The 15,242-nt window shown below is 33.5% G+C and overlaps 1 long non-coding RNA gene across 1 annotated transcript; it reads left to right on the forward strand.

Annotated features, from left to right (window-relative positions):
- Nucleotides 1-5,499: 5,499 nt before the first annotated feature.
- LOC149562837 (uncharacterized) lies at nucleotides 5,500-7,625 on the forward strand. The gene is made up of 2 exons (XR_016363996.1): nucleotides 5,500-7,038; nucleotides 7,313-7,625. It is a non-coding gene; the product is annotated as an uncharacterized LOC149562837 (long non-coding RNA).
- Nucleotides 7,626-15,242: the final 7,617 nt, after the last annotated feature.

A 15,242-nucleotide genomic window follows, 5' to 3' on the forward strand; every position in this document is an offset into this window, starting at 1 on the left:
CTCCTAATCACTTTCCATTATTCACTATCGAGCTCTTAATCACTCTCTACAATCCTTCACCCATTTTCACACACACTTCATAGCCATTTACACTCCAAAAACTCCATTATTTTTGTATGTTTTTATCTCTAAGTGATTTCTCAATCTCACACTTTGGAATTCATGTCTTATATCCACACTCTCCTTGGCTTTTGGAGAGTTTATTATCACTCTTTACATGCATATTTTTTATTTTCTTGAGCATATCATAATGTCTTATATATATTCTCTTTACATTTATAGCATTAACATAGTTGTCTATTCCATTTTCAATTCAGTTATCTATTATTGGTTATCATATCGTGTCTATATACATATCTCTTTTGGTTGTTTGTGGAAGTAGAAATGCCAAAAAGAGGGTTTGACTTAGGCAAGCCTCTCAAACTACCCCAACATTTTCCTTGTTTTGCTTGCATGTAGGTTCAAGTTCTATTGGTTGATTCAGTTGCTCGAGAGGGTCACATTATCAGTCATCGATTCAAGTTTATCTTCCTCTTTTATATCATTTTCTCATTTTATTTGATAATCATAAAAATATTTTTAAAAATCCTCTTTATGATAATTCGAATATCTTTATTAAATTTTTATTTAGCTTATTAGTTAATCTAATTATGCTCTAGTTACTTCATTTTAGTTAGTAGTTAGTCTCTTTATTTCATGTTCAAGCATTTTAACATCTGTTAGTTGCAAAACCTCAATTTTGGAAATCCTTCTGTACTTAGACTCCAGCACATCATACAAATGTCCTTGCGTCACACTATGGTCTCATGGGCTAGCACACCCATCCATGACAAAGAGCTTTCCAATCACAAAGATTAGTCCTTGATTTGTGCACTTTTAACCTCTATGATCACAACACTCATATTTGTCTAGTCATGCCTCTTACTTGCATTTACACATCTAAACGCACGAAAACCTTGCACACGTCATCCATTTATTATTCATAAGAGTTAATTCATTAATCAACAAATAGTTGGACATTGATTGAATAAGCATAATCTTGCACTTGGTTGATTTACCACACACATGCACACTCATTTCATAATATTAACTCACATCACTCAACTTTCAACTATATCTTCCTGACACTCCTATTTAGCTAAGTAAGGTGGTTAGAAGGGAATCATGTATCCCTTTGAGATCTTAACCTATTTTAATGGGGTGCATTATTTCCTCCTCCATACAATGATTAGGGGTTAGTTGAAAGGTGGGTGTTCCTTTGAAGATTTAAACCCCACACATTAATATTTCTTAGGTATACTTGCATTTGTAAAGAATTAAGATCCACCTCTCAAAACTATATTCATATCATATTCATTTAAAAGAACCATTTACAAGACTAAAGCTCAAATTATCCATTACTCTTCCACTTTTTCGTGGTGTAGAAATAAAGCTCCTATGAAACAAGTTGGGAGCCAACATAGTGATACGTCAAACACCTATCTTAAAGGGTGGAGTTTCTCTCTCTCTAAATTCTTCCAAATTAGATTAACAAGTGATTGTATCTAAAAGGTTAAGATATAAGATTTTGATAAACTAATTATTAGAGCTATCTTATAGTTGCTTATTATTATTATTACTATCATGACCCCAAATTCTCTTAATTGAAAATTTAGATTTAAGTGACACATCTCACAAGAACATCAAGCAAATTTCTATCTTATTATTAAAAAATGTAAATTAATACTAGAAAATATTATAACTTAAAATTAAATGAGTAAATTGTATAAAATTAAAAATAATAGTCATTTTCTTAGTCATGAAACTACACGCCTAGATTAATAATTAAAATTAATATCAAGATTCAAAGAAGTGTAAAGTTTTATAAGTTTTTTTAAAAATAATTTGCATCCTTCTCTTTATTTGACAAACATTATATAAATACAAAGAAGTTATAGATAACTATTGTTGTATGGAGCCTAATCAAATTCATAGGTTAATGTTCCTTGTGGGGTTTAGAGGCAGTACCTTAAGCCAAAATTGACTTTTACTATTATGCAAAGGTGTCAAGAGTTTATTTTTAATTGGATAACAAATTCTAACCCTATTTTTTGTAACCATAATAAGTATTGTTAAAATGACTTAGGGTTAGGACTTTTCATATGAGAACTCCATAGCTTCTTACAATGGCATTAAGTTGCAATAGATTGTAGATTGTAATCAGGTTGACTTACTAAATAATAATATTGAACTTTCTATTTGATTGATGTCGCTTGGCATTGGATGATAAGGGCTTAAGGTCTAAAGAGAGTGGTTACAAGAACAAAATTTTGTTTAGATACAAGATTATTTGCCATATTCTCCTTTAAAATAGGAGCTCCTACTTTTTAGAATTGCATATTTAAGTAGGTGAAAAAGGGGTGGGACTAGAAATTTCTCAAGTGTAGAAAAATATTTAATTTCAACATTTTCTTTGAAAATAATTTTCTATTATTTGAAACCTTCTCTTCCAAAATAGTTACTTTTTAGCATTACATATTTAAGTGGGTGAAAATAGGACATGACTAAACTTTTTGTCACTTGTGAACCATTTAATTTTAACATTTCCTTAAAAAAATATTATTTAAATTTTTGTAAATCCAAATTTTTGTAGGAACTCGATACAAATCTATACATGCACATCTTTAGCTTAGAGCCAAGGACTGAGGGACATCCACACCATAAAAATTGCTGAGGGCACAATCTTGACTTCATCCCTTATGATGTCGGAGCCTTGCACTCAACAAAACTTGATCCCGATGGGTTCTTTGTGGGTCATTCAACTTCACCAGTAGACCAAGGGATATTGACATATATCCAAAATATGAAGAACAAAGATAATATATTTATGAGACCACCTAGGGGAGAGGAACCAATAGTTGAGCAAGGTCCAATAATCGATCACCCTCTTGTGAATATATTATCCAATCTTGCAACAAATTTTTACTATATATTGTAATTAATTGATATATTTGTCAATGACAAAAAATTCAAATGTTGATAAAAAAATAGACCAATACTTGAACACATGAAAACTTATAAATGCTATAGCAAAAAATGAATGAATGAATGAATGAATTCATTAGTAGATGAAATAAATAACATTTTGTCTCCAACAAGATATCATAGCTATCTAATATCTTTGTGCCACTTAACAAAATAATATGCTCACTTAATAGAACAAGATGCCCACTTAAATAAATATTGATATCTTAGTGTATAAATACTAATTGTATGTGTTCAACTATTGGGGTAGCAATGCATATGTATAGAGTAAATCATATTAACAATACGTCTCCTCACAAATATAAAAGGTGAATACTAATAAATGTTTTGTATTTTCTCATGAAATGTGTTAGATTGTCAAATACTTTTACTATTCAACTATGGTCCTTTGTGTTGGATATAGATTGTATTTTATATAACAAGAGCTCTGAGTGAGCTGGAGTCCCTGCCTTATGAAGGGGTAGAAATGGTATCTCCTCACAAATATAAAAGGTGAATACTAATAAATGTTTTGTATTTTCTCATGAAATGTGTTAGATTGTCAAATACTTTTACTATTCAACTATGGTCCTTTGTGTTGGATATAGATTGTATTTTATATAACAAGAGCTCTGAGTGAGTTGGAGTCCCTGCCTTATGAAGGGGTAGAAATGGTAGAAATAGTAAAAAAGAGGGAAGAAATATGGTTGAAAAAATATATTTAATATAAAAGTATAATATAATATGGAAGAGCAAAATTTGTGAGATTAAAATTCTATTGGTGAAAATTTGATTAAAAAATAGGACAAACACTATCTCATTCGATATGTCTAGATGTTCTTGCATGCCTATAGATTGTTCCTGCATGTCTATAGATATGTTGGTTGCAGGTGGGATCTATTTGCTAAATTGATGCTTGTGTAATACTACTAAATAGATAAAAGTAAATGTTGAAACACATTATCATATTAAATATTTAAAACATTACAATCTTTAAATTTATTAATCACACAAAAAATTTGAACTTAAAATCTTTTCTTTTAAATTCCTTAATCTCACATTCTAATTTTTTATCTCACATTTGAATTTGAAAGTATCCTTTAGTCATTTACAAATAATTATTTTTCATTTCTAAATTTAGTTAAATAATAGATAATTAATAGAATGTAAATTTTCAAGAATAATAATATGTTTTTGTTATTCTATTATTTAATGATTTGAATAAATATCATATATAAAAAAAAATTAAGTACATGAGAAATTTGTGTATTTATCTTTTAAATTCTATTTTAAACTAATGAAAACTAAACTAACTTCCAACTATTTCAATTATTTCTTGAATATTTTATATTACCAAAAACATCATCTTAACATAATAAATGGAAAAAAGAAAATTCTATAAACATAAATTGATTAACTCTTAAAATGGTTTGTGAACATATCATAATATGGATACAAAACAATTTGTGAAGCAATTGATTTGAGTGAATAATTGTGAGGTAATTATACAAATCTCAATTTGCATATAAAATATTTTGTAAAATAACTACCATCACATTTAAAAAAATAATGTTTTATACTTATTCTTATTATTAAATCAAAGAAAATTATCATTTTTTATCATAATTTGAAATAAAAAATAAAATTTAGATTATTAATTAACTTTTAAAAATTATACTATTATTCTTTAAATTAAAAATAATATTAAAAATATTAATTATTAATATATTTAATTATAAATACAATTACAATAGTTTTTAAAATTAATCATTCTTTAAATTAAATTAACAACAATATTTAAAAGAGAGCGTAAAACTATAAAAAGAGCGTATAGTTATTATTATTAAATAACAATAATAATTACGGAGATAAGGTAAGTACGCTAATGGTAAATACTCTACCAGGCGACCTTGCTTAAAAATATAAATGATGAAGCATTGTGACGTATGTGGGTAATTTTATTTTTCGGAAAACTACAAAAATCCCGGCTAAAATGCGGCCGGCCAATTAGAAATTCGAAATTCGTATTCAAAAATTAGATTTTCTTAATCATAAGACAAAAACCTTACAAAAAGCAACCGCCTTCGAGCGAAAATTAAATTGGGAGGGGGGCAAAAGATAACATTAGTTCGTTCCCTCCTTTAGAAGGCGGGGACTAATAATGTGTAATATCTATAACAAGAAATAATATTTTTATGTTAAGTATTTGTCCTTTTGTATTAATATAAAAATCATAGATAACAAATATTTATTGATAGGAATAACTATTTGGTCAATTTATGTTGCATATATGTTACATTTCATATAGTTATACAATATTCTATCAACAACAAATATATGTTACATTTCATATGGTTATACAATATTCTATTCACAACAAATGATATTTTTAAAGTCAATTATTAGAGATTTTTAGATTACTCTTTGGTGAAATATTTAAAAAATCTTTTCTTTTTGTTAATGGGCCCTTAGCCTAGCGGTGTGGTTGAAAGGTTCTTAAAAAGATCACCATGGATCAAGTGTCAGTGAGTGCTCCGACATTGAAAATGGATGAGGCCAAAATGAAGTTAGCGATAAGGCGAAGGTAGCACTTACAACTAATGCTGCCTCTCTCCAACTTAGTTAAAAATGTGGAAGCCCTAGATAAGGCATTCTAAATATAATGATGCCTCTCTCCAACTTAGTTAAAAATGTGGAAGCCCTAGATAAGGCATTCTAAATATCGGATCTCTGCAAGTCTGGGCAAAGGCGTTCGCTAATGTTGCCCTTTCATCTTCTGATCGTCTTCAACAGTATTTTACCCTTTCAACAATAGGTCATCTTAAACATCGACTGGTATTTTCCTCTGCAGCGTAATTTTTCAGGTCTCTTCTTAACTACTGCGTTGGTTCACTTAACTTTGAGACGATGTTTACTTATAAAAGATAACCTTTCAGTACGTTTACCAAAAGACGTAAATAGGGCAGGGGTCGTGCGATGCAAATAAATAGTTGGATTCTCAAATGATTTTCAGCTAGGATTTTCTAAGTTCTTTATTTCCTCTGGGAGGAAGGTTAAAAAACCTGGGTTGTTACTGTGAAGGCAGATATACTACAGAAGGCGAAAGCTATGGGGATTCACTAACCAGGTTTTTCTGGTTTTTATTCTCTGCTCCTCTTTTTACCAACAGAAAAAATGATGTCAGGGAACCATTCCCAGACTAAACTGTGGATTATGTTATTCCAGCCATGTTTAATTTAAAGGAAGTGTTTTTATTAAGGGTTTTATAATTTAATTAGAGGTTATGGCGGTCGAGAGTAAAAATCTGAGTGCATTAGAATGACTAATCGAAAACCTATTTAGGGTTAGGGTTTAAAGAACCTTCCTTTTTATGAGAGCTTGTAACTGATATTTAGCAATTGTGTATTACTAATTAATTCAATAAACCTGTGGCAAATTACCGTTTCATTGTTTTTCTTCTATACTTTTATTTGCAATTGATTTCGTTGGTAATCTTACGAGCAGGAATTTGTCGTCGTTGTAAAATTTGTCCTTTCGTTTTGCTTAGATAGAAAAAACAAGGGTCAAGTGGTATCTACGATAATTCGGAAACCAGGCCTTCTTGTTGATTAAATGGGGCTATCAGATTTGGCTGGAAAGCTTCAGTCTTGAACATAGTTATCAGAGTGTTTTCCTTCGTCCAAATTTGTGTTCCAGTATTTGCTAGTTTGGCTTTCTGAGCTGTTTGATTACCGATGGGTGTGTATATTCACTTGGTACAATAGTCGCTTTGTTTTGTAAAAAGGGTTTAAGAATGGGAGTGCAGGGAAGCCCTCATTTCCATTTCTCCCGATATTAGTCATGTTCATTCATCCCACACTGAAATGATGCCTTTTTTTATTTAAGCTAAGCTTAGTAGGTTTGACTGGAGTGGTATGGATGGCTGGTCTTTAGTTTTAGATTTTGCCATAGTTCTGCTCCAATATTAATTTTGTGGCTTCTGATGACTGCAGTGTACGAGCTCTGCCATGCAGACAGATACGGGTCATACAACCAGTTAAATTTTGTATTCCATCATCTTTGAAAGATACAATGAATGTATATATAATGCCAGTTTTGTGTGTGTGTGTCTCTCTCTCTATATATATATATATTCAAATTATTTGTTTTTGGTTTGAGAAGATGTGGTGCATGACATCTAATACTGTTGTTACAAGTGGATGGTGTCAAATGTTGAATAGAACTGGTCAGTAATACAGTTGTTGCTTGTAGGAACTGATTTTTTTTTGACAACCGTTCTTTTGGTTTGGTTTTTTCCATGTTGAAAAAGGAGCGTGTACTGGAAAGAAAGGAGAAGTGATTTGCAATTGGCTGCATGAGACAGGAGACATTCCTGGTTAAAAATGCGAACAAGTTAACAACACACCGGCAAGTGGGTTTTACTTATTGGTGATGTCGCCGGTCCCGATTTTCTCGCTAAATATGATTCTTAAGGTGAAGAACATGATGGCTAAAGCTTGGAGCACATAATGATAGTTGGGCAACTTTTTCTTCCAAAATGTACGAAGTATTTTCTCCTGTTTAGTTTCGTAACAAAACATTGATAATTGTAAAATAAAATATGACAACAATGACTTTCAACATCCTTCTTGCCAGAGTCTGTTTGTTGTTGAAGAGATCGTTTCTATTATTATTTGTTTTATTTAGAATAAATTGCCATAAGCTTTGTATGATTGTCTTAAATTCAAGAATCTGTTTTCTAAGGTATGATTGCAAATATGTAATTGTGCACAGTTGTTTCTGGTCACTCTAAAGTTAACAATTTCTACGTCATTTGGTTTCTTTGGGAGGATCCATCCTACCAATCTCAGTGATTAGTTTAGGTGAGATGGTTCTTAGTTATGTAATTATAGAATTTTCTTGATGGCACTCGTTCCTTAAGCAAAAAAGTGGGATCTTCTTGTTGGGCGTTGATGGGATTTCTCACTTGATTATTTCCTAATAAGAGGGTCATTTTAGCTAAAGTTAAATATTAAAAGGAAGGGAAGTTCGAAAGTTGTTCTCACAGCTTATTCAGATGCTTATAAAAGTACAGTTTGGGACTCTTCTAAGATGTGTGCTTGGTTCATTATCTCCTGTTGAAGAGCTCTAAAGAGCTTCTAGTTTTGGTTCATCAAGCCCTGAGATGAAAATTCTTGGATTTGGTGATTGGGCAAAAACCTTTCTCCATCATTCAGACGATTCAATCAAAATTTAGTATTGAACATGAAGGAAGGAAAATTGTGGCGTTTTCTGCGAACACAGCTTCTTTTTTAAAATCAAATTTATTTTTAGAGATTCGTATTTTATTCAAGAATTGAAGAATCTGATGTAAAGAGATATTAAGAGCCGGGGAAATTTAAGGAAATAATTGCCACGATTGATGTATTAATCAGCATTTGATGCTTTCTAGAATATTACTTTCTCCAAATATTGATCAAATACAGATGAGATGGGAAAATATTATTTAGGCGATGGATTTATGAAGGTTCGTGGTTTGTGGCCATGAGCCCTTACACAAGAATTTATTAAAGAAAATTCACATTCCCTTGGGTGCATATGAGATTAAATTTTGCTCGGGTGATCAATGAATTTTTCTATGGGACGAGCTAGGAGAAGAATTATTATTAATCAATGAGTTTAGGGATTTTGCTACGAAGGTTATATTGATTAGATTTAATGAGGTACTTGGGATAAACGTTGGCAAAAATATAATAATATTGGCAAGGGTTGGAGGCAGCAGCATCATTCCTTCCTTGATTGCTGTTTCAGCTAAGGGTTGGTGTAGGAAGGGTAGAATTCCTTCCTTTATTGTTGTTTCAGCTAAGGGTTGGCGTAGGAAGGGTAGAATAAAGACGATGGGAAGAATTCTATTGAGAATTGGGCATACTCACTTGGGTAACTGAAACTAATCAAGAATGATGCTATAGAACCTTTAGGACGGGTCATTGCGCACATTCAATGCTAACATGGTGTGAACAATGTTATATTCGAAGAGTAACCATTAGAAGACTGGCAGACTCATTGGAATCCAATCAACACCCAGAAACTCTTTGGCAGACCTTGCAATTTGAATCCACTATAGGAGTACTCAGAAAGTTGTTGCAGGTCCCTGGAAGAGCATTGGAGGGTCAGTATATATTCAAGGAGCACATGCTATTGCCTTGTAATCAAAGTTGCCTACGTAGAGGTTACATATGTTTACTAAGTGCTTTGCAATCTGTTATATGGCTGTAGTAATGATATAATCATTCGTTGTCGATTTCCATTTAGCATTGCAGATTATTTATTTAAATAACTCACCATGCCATGTCCTAATTTTATTTAAATAATATACAATGCCATGTCCTTGAATGCATCAACCATGTAAGAAATAAATCTTTGCATATATGCAAACAAATGTATTTGATATTGATAAGCACCAAAATAAGGGTTTTGTTTCTATAAAGAATTACACACTAATGGAAAAGGTGCTGGATAAATACAACAAGGTCATAAATTGACCAGTAATTAATAATGCACTAGCTGGATGGTTAGTAACCCACAATAGGGGTTAGTAGACAATTTATCCACATTGTGGGGAGGAGAATGTGAGATAGGAGGATAGTTCTTTCTATGCCTATAAACCACTATTTAAGCAATGCAATTACTATAAATTCCACCATAAGTGGGGCAAGTGGTGAATCCCACTTTGAGAGATTGTTAGCACTGGGTTTAGATATTGACAAGGTTGCAGCACATCATCACCCAAAGGCTGGTGTAGATTAGGAGCAACATATTAGGAAGCCTTCATGGAAGTAGAGGGCAATCACATTAATTGGGAGAGATGGAGTAGGGTTCATGGGTTCCATGAGGCCAAATTTGCAACAAGAGTGTCATCTTGAAGGGAGTCATCAATAGCTTGTGACGAGTTGTTAGAGGAAGAATATGAAACCTAGATAATCAGATGAACATCCTCCCACAAAGTGACGGTGACTTTATAAGCACTGCCAACATCGAAAAGGGATCCTTTATAACCCAACAATTGAGTCCAAGGTTGGTCCTAAACCATGAGGTTCACATTCGAAGGAAGAAGTGCTGAAATGTCAATATTAATCTAGATGTGTGATTGGATGCACATAGAGTAGTTCACTAAATATATCTTTGCATAAATGCAAATAAATGTTTTTTATATTGATAAGCAACAAAATAAGGGTGTTGTTTTTATAAAGAATAACACACTAACAAAAAAGGTGTTGGCTAAATACAAGGAGGTAAAAAATTGACCATTAATTAACAACACACTACTTGGATGGTTAGTAACCCACAATAGGGGTGAATGGGAGATAGGAGGATGGTTCTTTCTATGTCTATAAACCACTATCCAAGCAATACAATCATTAGAAACTCCACCATAAGGGGGGTATGTGGTGAATCCCACTTTGAGAGACTGTTAGCATCGGGTTCAAATGTTGACAAGGTTGCACATCATTACCCAAAGGTTGGTTATTAGGAGCAACATATTAGGAAGCCTTCATGGAAGTAGAGCGGAATCATGTCAATTGGAAGGGATAGAGTAGGGTTCATGGGTCCCATGAGACCAAATTTGCAACAAGGGTGTCATCTTGAAGGGAGTCATCAATAGCTTGTGAAGAGTTGTTAAAGGAACAATATAAAACTTAGACAATTAGATGAACATCCTTCCACAAAGTGGCGATGACTTTACAATGCAAGAGGGATTAATCTATTGCAAGGCAACAAAAAAGCATTGACAACATAAAAAGGGGATCCTTATAACCCAACAATTGAGTCCAAGGTTGGTCTTGAACCATAAGGTCCATATCCGAAGGAAGATGTGTTGAAATGTCAATATTAATCAAGATGTGTGCAAAGGTAGAGACCCATGATGGTCGTCGTTTCATCCACCTTCAAGAAACAAACAATAGAGTTTCCAATGGCCTCAAAATAAGAGAATTCTCAAAAATGAAGGGGGGAAATTAGGAAGACACACCAACATTGGATGCACGTAGTGTGGTTCATTAAATAAATCTTTGCATATATGCAAACAAATGTTTTTGACATTGATAAGCAACAAAATAAGGGTTTTGTTTCTATAAAGAATAACACACTAATGAAAAAGGTGCTAGCTAAATACAACAACGTAAAAATTGTCTATTAATTAACAATGCACTAGTTGGGTGGTTAGTAACCCACTATAGGGGTTAGGAGACAACTTATCCACACTGTTGGAGGAGAATGAGAGAGAAGAAGATGGTTCTTTCTATGCCTATAAACCAATATCCAAGCAATACAGTCACTAGAAACTCCACTAGAAGGGGGGCAAGTGGTGAATGCCACTTTGAGAGATTGTTAGCAATGGGTTCAAATGTTGCCAAGGTTGCACATCATTACCCTTGGTGTAGATTAGGAGCAACATATAGGAAGCCTTCATAGAAGTAGAGGGAAATCACATCAATTGGGAGAGATGGAGTACGAGTCATGGGTCCCATGAGGCCAAAGTTGCAACAAGAGAGTCATCTTGAAGGGAGTCATCAATAACTTGTGAAGAATTGTTAGAGGAAGAATCAAAAACTTAGACAGTCAGATGAATATCCTTCCACAAAGTGACGACGACTTTACAATGCAAGAGGGAGTAGTCTATTGCAAGGTGACAAACTTAGAAGCACTGAACATCGAAAGGGGATCCTTTCTAGCCCAACAATTGAGTCTGAGGTTGGTCCTAAACCATGAGGTCCATCTAGTTATCTTACATGCCTTCAAACACTTTAGTAACAATTCAAACTTGATAAACTTCCAAATCAGTAACTCGATAACCACATCAAACTTCTTTAATCAAACTTGTAACAACTTTGCTCCAAACTGTTATCTCACTATTCCTTACTTATACTGAGTATTAGAGAAATCACTTAGCATATACTGAGTTGCAACATGAAGCAATAATCATGAAAATAAACTTCTAACAATAGCAATCACACATTTGACACATTTAATGTGGAAGCCTTGTAAAGGGAAAAACCACCTGGGAACCGGCAACCCAAATAATCTCACTTTTCTGAAGTGAGCGTTGTTAGTAGCCAACCTTGTTATAGGTTACATGCACATTTTTAGTGTGACCTTTTTAGAGAGTTATCAAAGACCATTTAGACCTTATCACTTCTTAACATTTCTAAAAAGTGGCATTCTCTAAAGGACTTACAAAACATCACTATTGGATGCTACCATATAGGATTTCAAAGACTTCTTAGGTCCACTCGGTCAAGAGATTTTATCTGCTGCAATGGTAAGAAAGTAACAGTCAAGTGATATGTTAGGTTTTAGCATTACCTTGTTTGTCCAAATCTCTTCTTTGCTCTATCTCTTCTTTCTAGGCTCTCATTGGTTGATTCATAAACTCTCTTTCACTTAGCATTTCCTTTTGCTTGATCTTCTCAATTCTGTTATGCTCGGTTCACCTTTTATTTTGTTCTTCAACTTACATCAGCGTAATCCGCACACAATCAACAACAAAAACAATCTCGGTCATTCCCTTAAATAGCTTTTTGTCTTTCTAGAATCTTCCAAATTTTGTTTGTTAACCATGATCATAGATTTCAGATTCAATGCATTTAGTCATTCAAAAAATATACTTCCTTCTTGAACTATGTACTCCATTTCAAAATTTTAAATCTCCATCACGAGATCTTCTTTTACATATTCCAACCATTAATCTCATAAAAAACTTTGTCCTTATCTTTTTGACTTCTCAAACATTCTTGATTTTCATCAAATGTCAGTCTTAGATTAATCTTTTCACAAACTCGTTCTTCATGTTCAAGCTCGGTGAACATTACAACTTTACTCGGGCAATACATCACTTGGTTAACACTAAACTTTAACTTTGCTTTGCTAGGCGTTCGGTGACAATTGTAGTAGCTCAGTTAATACTGTGTTCCTTCATTCATCGTGCAGTTTAGTCCATGTAACCTGAACATACATGATCTTCAATACTTTCTCAAAAATATTACATGATTGTAAAACAATCAAATCAACACTACATTGTCAGAGTCTAACTCATTCAAGTGCCCATTGAATACCACGCTTATCATCATAGTTTCTTCAAATCCTCTTCATCAATCAAATGATATGACACTATTGAATTAGCATAATGTCATACCATTTAAGGCTTGACATTAATGACAATATACGACTCTTTCACATACATTAATGACATTATCAATTGGGGTTAACACGAAGGTCATTGCCAAAGAAGAATTCATCTCTGGCATCAATTACAATATTATTCATTACTGCGGATTCTCTCACCCACCGTCCTCCTACTGCTATTGCAGATGTTTGTCATCCTCCTCCTATTTCTTGTGAGAGGCTCCTTGCCCATTTTGTTGCTTCTCCTAGTGGGTCATATGGGATGTCTCTGATGGGCCTCCCTGGGTCTCGAATTGTTGCCGAGAGATTTGCTATATCTTATGCAGATGTGGTTGCTTTTGAGATAGGCCTTGGTGATCCTATTGCAAGAGGGGGACTTCGTTCGGTTGTGTCTATCTTTGTAAGTAGCCCCATTGTGATTAATCTAGATTGAGAAACAGTTGATGAGATTTCCAAATATGTGGAGGATTACTCTTCTATTGCTGCTATTTTTTGTTTTAGGAGTTTTTGGCCCTCTTTTCCATATTTAGATGCTTTGATTTTCAAATATTGGAAACCAATCATATTAGATTTAATTCAGATTTACCTGTGGCAAGGGGTTTTTTTATTGTGAAATTTGCAAATATTGCAGATAGGAAATCCATTATGTGTCATTGTTTCTCTTGGGAGGAGAGGTTGCCCTTGATGGCCAAACCTTGGTATCAGGGTTTTGATCCAACTACTGAATCCTTTAATAAGATACCTTTATGGGTAAGATTGCCAAATCTTCCCCTTCACTTTTGGCTAGATTCAGCCTTGGAGGCTGTGGGGGAGGCCATTGGGGACTTCTAGTGGTTCATTCAAAGTCTACTAATGTGTATAAGACGACGTATGCCCACATTCATGTGGAGATTGATGTCTCGAAGGGTCTCCCTGAACATATTACTTTGGCTTCACTAAATGATTCTTGGACCTAAATTCTTGATTATGAAGGTATTCCCTTCAGGTGCAGGAAATGTCATAAGATCGACCATCTTGCTGTGAGGTGTTCTTCTGATAAGTTTAGATCAAAGAAATCACCATCTTGATGGTTGGGGGCTTTGGACCATCACTATACGGTTTAGAAAGTATCCAAGGATGAGGATAGGGTGGATAGCTCTTCTCAAATTTATCTTTCTTTAGCGAATGATTCTGTTGTTGTCTTTGACGATACAAATGTTGTCTCTAAGGCAGCTTTGATTCAGAATGTTGATGCTCTTCTTTTGCTGCTAACTCTATCCAAAACATTGTTGCTGGTGCTAATTCAGCTGTCTTATCTCCTGTTGTTGTGGGTATTGAGGCCCATGTTTCTTTTGTGAGGGTTTTGGGGGTTAGTAGTGGTACTATCCTTGTGGATAATCTTGTCGTCTACCTTGGTTCTTTAGGTTTATCTTTGGATTGGCAGATGACTGTTGAAAAGGTGGAGGATGGATGGACATTAGTTAAAGGAAAAAAAGTTAAGTCCTCCAAATCTTCATTTGATATGTCTTTACGTTCTCAAAAGACTAGACCAAAATGTAAATCTTGATGGTCTTTGGCCTTTTGGATTGTTAGCCCTCTTGTTGGAAACTTTGGTGTGTCCCTCTAGCTTGTCGAGTGGTGTTCCACAGTTGTATTAAGATCCTTCATTATTATATCTTTCTTATCTCTTTGTACAAGGTTTTGGGTCCTTTCAAAACCTATTTTTACTTAATCAAAAGATTATTCATTACACAATGAATATGTTTTTCAATATACATTAAACATCACAAATTGCTCTATACTTCTCCTTAAGCTATCTTACTCATAAACTATATATGAATTCTTTTTCCATCTTATGACATACTTCTACTCTCCTGTCTCAAATATGAAGAGGTGGAAGATAAATCTAATAATGAACGTAGTAACCTAAATTATCCCCAAATTTGATTGTAACTTGATAATTATTGTAAAAAGGACTTTTTAATCAAGGGCACCCTCAGGCCTTTTGGATAAATAACTAATATTACACTCCTAATAGAACTAATTCCTTCACCCCTTTCTACTTTTTTACTTTGATTAAATAAGTACATGATCAACCT

This window comes from Cupressus sempervirens, chromosome 4 (genome assembly GCF_028749045.1).
Source record: "Cupressus sempervirens isolate cs-2001-9-10 chromosome 4, ASM2874904v1, whole genome shotgun sequence".
NCBI classification, from domain to species: domain Eukaryota; kingdom Viridiplantae; phylum Streptophyta; class Pinopsida; order Cupressales; family Cupressaceae; genus Cupressus; species Cupressus sempervirens.